The following is a 6,628-nucleotide window of genomic DNA, read 5'->3' on the forward strand; positions in this document are numbered from 1 at the left end:
CTTATTTTATCTAATCTTATCTACCATTTTATACAGTCCATTGATGATTAATATGAGGAAGGGCAACAACTATTAGGCTACTACGTGATGGAGCCTAGAGAATATCCCTAAAATTCAAAATATGTGACAAAATGCCCATTTGAAATTTTGTCTCATATTTACATCACATAATTAAGACATATCACACGAGCTATAGGCTAAGTTTAATACAAGTGCAAATGCGATACTCATACAACAGTTAATTAAGAAGTTAATATTGTGTTTGTCTGTTATGCTCAATTTTGCCAACCAGAAGATAAAGACAAAGCAGAACTGTTCATCTCCGAGCAACCCACACCAGCATTTAATTTCTTAATCTACGTTTTGAACGAATTTGATGAACAATTTGGCGAGTTGAACAATTAGCCACGCGTTGGTTTTGAAGTGGCGCTGCACAGATCGATCGGTGTATGACATCGAAGTACCGCGAGAGCGATTCAAAAGCACAAGGAGTCGTCTGCTCTCTAAGCTCTTGCGGTTCTTTGATGTCACACACCGATCGGTCTGATGGTGATGACCCGCTTCAAGTCGAACAAGCCTAATGATTCATTGAACCATTCATAAAGAACCATTTACTTCACTACTGAATGAATCGGCCATTTGAACGAATCAAACGAATGAATAAATGACTCTATGACTTAATCATTAAGACATTTACCACCACCTACTGGCAGTTTTAGTTTATTATTTAGAGTATCATTTAATTACATAAATAATTTAATATTTTCCTAGTAATAATAATAGAATTAAGAAAATAAATTATTAAAGTTAGGATAGTTCACTCAACCAAAAATGACAATTCTGTCATCATTTAATCACATGGTCAAAAAGAGTATATAATACATTTTACAATGACTTTAAATTATATTTTAGAGTAATTTCGACAAATTTGATGTGCGATTAATTAGATTAATTAATCACCACATCATGTAATTAATTAGATAAAAACTTTTAATCACTTACCTGCCCTAAATATAATATAATATAATATAATATAATATAATATAATATAATATAATATAATATAATATAATATAATATACTTATGTATTTATATAACAACATTTTGTGAAATAAGTGACTGAAACAAAGGTTTAGATTTTTTATACTTTTGACATTATATTCTATTATCTATATATTATAATGTCATATATATATATATATATATATATATATATATATATATATATATATATATTATCTTATCTTATCTTATATTACATTATATTATATAAATCCCCACAAAAAATAAGATGATAAAAAACTGTGATATTTACAAATAAACTCATATATCTTTAGATATATGCATTATCATTGTGAGCATAGTAAGGCCTATTAATGCTTTTCACAGTAAACCAATTAAGACGAAACGCCAGAAGACAATCTCATTATAAGAGGTTGCTCTTTTTTTCTTTTGATGTTATTTTGTTTCTCATAAAACTCCTCAACATAGACTCAATTGTTGATATTAAACTGAATTTGGTATCTTGACAAATCTGAACTGTTTTTAACTTCTTTTCTAAAACTATATAGTTAACTGATGTGACTGTATATATATAACTATAACTATATAGTTATTTATTTACTAAAGAAAAAAGTTTGAAAAGCACTGAGACTTAAGCAAAAGTCTACATTTGATCTCCCTCTAATTGCGGTCTAAGAAACCATCTGAGATATTAAAATATATAATTCCAGATAGATGTTTTAAAACTGTTGTAAGAATCTTTTGATGTGAATCAATTAAAATAATAATAATAATAATAAATAATAATAATAAAAAAATCAACAGAAACAGAATTAAGTTGTAGCTTCAGTCTGTGGCCAGCAGAGGACGGGACTTCCCCACATCTGAGCTCTCTTAAATAATCGTCCTCTTGTATGCACACAGAACATGAAGTATTATTGAAGGCAAAATTATGGAAGAGTTTGAGATGTCAGTTTCTGTATTCTGGTGCCTTTAATCTGATATATATACACAAAACAAAAGAACAAAATAATGTATTGATGTCACACCTGTAATCAAATGAGGCACTAAACCAGTTGTTTTAATTTGTCTCTGTATATTGTGTGTAGTTATCTTTCTTGTTGTTTAGGGATGTTGGTATGATCTGAAAAATGTTAAATCTAATTAAAAGTTTTGTGGTTTTTAGTCCAAGTCTGTTATCTCTCAGGTCAAAGCAATGTTTTATCCCATTATCCTTTATGTTCTCTAGTACATGACTTACTAACAAAAACCCCAATAATAATAATACATACAATTTTTTGGAAGAAGTTAATACTTTTATTTAGAAAGGATGAATTAAACTGATCAAAAGTGACAGTAAAGGCTTTTACATTGTTTCAAAAAATAATTCTATTGAAATTAATCTCAAATAAATGCAACGAATGCAACTTTAACACGGCTATTAATAAGAAAGGTTTCTTAAGCACCAAATCAGCATACAGATTTCTGAAGGATCATGTGACACTGAAGACTGGAGTAATGATGCCAATAATTCAGCTTTGCCATCACAAGAAAAAAAAATTATAAAATAAATTGTAATATAAATTAGTAATTTTAAATTGTAATAACATTTCAAAATAATATTGTTTTACTGTGTTTTTAAACAAATAAATGCAGCCTTGGTGAGCATAAGAGACCTCTTTAAAAAATGTTAACAAAATTCATACCAACCCCAAACTTTTTGAATGTTTCATTATTCTATCTTTGAATCTGACACTCCTCAGTTCTTGGCCTCGTGGGACAGAAAAGTGTTCATAGGTTGCACACTGAAAAATCTCAGTGAGCCTTTTTTTTTGCATACTATATAGAAAGTATGCATGCTATTTTCAGTTAAAAATACATCAAGAAAATGATATTCTTTAGTCTAAACCATAATGCACACTCAGTCATTTCTTCTCATGATATCATCTCATTTGTGGGTAGATGGATACAGAATACAGCTGTCTGTACAGATAAATTAATACAGATATTCCCCTTTTAGATTAGAGTTCAATAACTTTGCATCTGCCATGGGAAAGAGCTTTAAATTGCTATTATAACTTGTAAGTTGTTTTTGAAAAGCACTGCTTGTGGTATAATGAGCCACTGTCCTCTGCTCCACTTTGAAAGACAGATAAGACGTTGATACTCAAAGGTTGCCTGTGCTTCCATTGCAGTGGGAATATGTCTGTCAAAGCAAATAGACAGCTGGCCTGTACCTCTCATCCGTCAAGCGCTGCCACGTCTAGTTTGCACATCTTGATAACGGGGGAATTAACAGCAAGCCCAGAGATCAATGCATTATTTAAGAGGAGGTGTGCTGATTGGTGATGAAAATGAATGAAGAGCCTGTTCTCTTTGACCTTGTTTTCTATACGGCATCCCTCAGGTATCTTCTCGCAAATCCTGTAGAGAATGTACTGTAGAAACACCCTTTAAGATGGAGAAATTCCAGTGCATTTTTAATTAATGCAGGTTTTGATGCATGATCAGTGAGCTACCCATGAGAAGGGGATCTTAAATGTCTTAAAGCACGGTTTATGCAAGTATTATGAAGGTAAATTTAAGACTTTTAGGACCTTTTTTAAACCAAAATACAAAAGAAATAAATTGAAGGGAACAAAATGAAACAGAAGCTAATTTAACTTCCAATAAATTTCTATTTCCGCTTAATTTAAATATGGAAAGAACTTTTACTGTTCCTTCTGATCACATAGCACAACAGTAATGTTCTTCCTCTGTATTTTATCTTGTTTTCCAGTGCAAATGGATTCTAAAATTCTTAAATGAATATAAATGCAAAATTACATGATTTATAAAAAGTGTATTTGTGAATGATTTTATTATTTAAGTGAATTTATGATAATAAAAAAAATTATCCCAATAGGTTCAGAAAAATCTTCTTAATTTAAAGGGAAAATATTTATATTTATATATATATATATATATAATATTAATATTTATACGGATATTTGTTAGTGTTTTAAGCATGAATTCACTTGAATAAAAAAAAAAAACAAGACTTCAGATGTTAATTTTGCATCTTGATTCAAGGGTGTTTGTTTGATAAGACAAAATACTGATTAAGATATTCCTTATTTTTGTAACTTTCGTCTGCTGAACACAAAATAAGATATTTTTAATATGTTTTTTCTGATCCCCATTGACTTCCATAATAATTTTTTTTTCATTCTAAGAACGTCAATGGGAACTGTTTGGTTGCCCACATTCTTCAAAATCTCATATTTCCATGTTCAACAGAAGAAAATAAATTCATTAAGCCTTGTAACAACTTGAAGTGGAATAAATGATGACAAAATGTTGATTTTTGGGTGAACTATCCCTTCAAGGCCTTCTTTGTGGAAGTGCAAATGACTTTTTAAGACCAGCGGAAAACCTTTAAAATCAGTTTGCTTGTCAGATTGTGTTTGTCAACCACATCTAAATATATACATCTATAACAGCTTTCAGATGTACATTGCTGAAATGCACCGTGTTTGTCAAATATATACATCTACAACAGCTTTCAGATGCACATTGCTGAAATGCACCGAAAAGACCTTTACCTCGCATCAGAACACAGACCGATGACACTTCAGGTGTCCTTTGTCCTGGGTTAAAACCAGGACACACGCCGTCCTTACTGTCACTTTGTTGAGAGCAGTGTGCATCGAACAGCATGTCTTCTTTGACCTTAAGAAACGACCTTACGGTGATGGTCCTAAATGGGCTTTTCCCATGAGGGGCTGGAGAGATGAAAGACTGTGTTCTTAAAGAGAGATTAAACAGGATTTGATAGACAGAGCAGAACTGTTCTCCTTTAGAAACTCTGGGAAAGACAGAGAGCAGGGAAACAGATCCACGGGGCAGCTCATTTACAGAGAAGCACGCAGGGCAAGAATGCAGGTCTAGGATGGTCCTACTTTAGATTTTGGGGTACTGAAAATAATAACGAGCCCCCCCAAAAGTACATCTAGATATAGTCCTATGTCTTTTGTGTCTCACCACTGCAAACATGGTAACCTGGTTGAGTTGTATAAAACTTACCTGTGGTTATTGTTATATAAAATTATGGAAGCACTTTCTAAAACTGATTTCTATGTGCTGTATTTCTTTTTCTGAATTACTGCATGTCTAAAAGTGAATATTTGTTGTCATTTCAAGTACGTAGTTAGAAACCATTAGAATCAGAACAAGAATGAGCTTTATTGCTATGTATGCTTTCATTATTATTGTTGCTTTATTATTTTTAACCTAAAAATGGTGCACATATTTATATTTTAGTCTCAGATTTTATATAATTATTTATATATATTTTTATATTTCTTCATTTCACATCATAAATATTTGTATTATTTCAATATTTGTTTTATATTTATGTCAAGAAGTGACAGTGACCTAAAATAGTGCAGATATTTATACTTCAGTTTCATAATTTATTGTTTCATTTTATGTCAAGTAGAAGTAGTGACAAAAAATAGTGCAGATATTTTATTTTAGTTTCGTATTTTATTTTTAATATTTATTTTAAGTAGAATTAGTGACATAAAAATAGTGCAGATATTTTAATTATATATATACTATATTATATATATATATTATTTTATTTTTTATATTTTAATATTAATATTTAATTTTTAGATTTCTTTATGACACATCATAAATCTTTGTTTTAAATATTTCTATTTATTTCAAGTAGAGGCAGACCATTAAAAGAATAGTAGTTTGACATTTACCTTAGCGGGCCTTCAAAGAAAAACACAATGCTTTTTAGAGGTAATAATACTTTTTAAATCACATAAGCACAAATAACAATAATAATAAATAAAAAATTCTGTTAAAATATTGTGTTTTTGTGTGCCAAACAATTAATACAACCATAATTAAAATATGAAACTGAATATCAGTTATTACATAAAAAAAATAATCTGTATTTGTCATGTAAAGGCAATACATGTAACTTTGAGGTGCATAAAAAGGTTACTTTTGCACCCCACTGTAGGCCTAAATAACTCGCTTTTTAATTTTGTTAATTCTTTCATCAATTTCATCAATCTATACAGCTAGTTTAGGTTAGAATAATGCAAAAACTTCAGCTCGGCTGATGTCATGTGATGTAAATATCACACAAACCTATGCACCAGTCTTGCTAATACTGTATTACTTTCAGGTATTTACTCTTAGTGTTAAATGCTACCTAAAGTTTCTTCAATGGCATCATTAAGTTGATTGTGTTTCACAAAAAACAAAACCGAGCTAAAAATGACAAGAATAGACACATGGACAGGGATTCAATCCAAACACCCACAATCCCACATTTCATCTCCTGAAGTTTAAAATCACAGTCGGAGACAGTGTGGGCGGCCGCTTTCAGATCATAACCACATTCCAATGTATATGAGGCCAAGAGGTAATTTGTCTTTTTGGAAAATGCTTGTTTAGCGTGAATTCTTTGTACACTGCAAAATCGAACCCCGCAACGACAAACTTATGATTAAATAATATAGGAAAAAAATAAAAGGTGTGGGGTGCGAGTGGGACAGCTTGAAAGATATTCAAATATATTTCCTATCAAAAAGAATTTGTAATGACTCGATCTTATCAGAA

Source organism: Carassius gibelio, chromosome B8 (assembly GCF_023724105.1).
Source record: "Carassius gibelio isolate Cgi1373 ecotype wild population from Czech Republic chromosome B8, carGib1.2-hapl.c, whole genome shotgun sequence".
In the NCBI taxonomy this organism is placed as follows: domain Eukaryota; kingdom Metazoa; phylum Chordata; class Actinopteri; order Cypriniformes; family Cyprinidae; genus Carassius; species Carassius gibelio.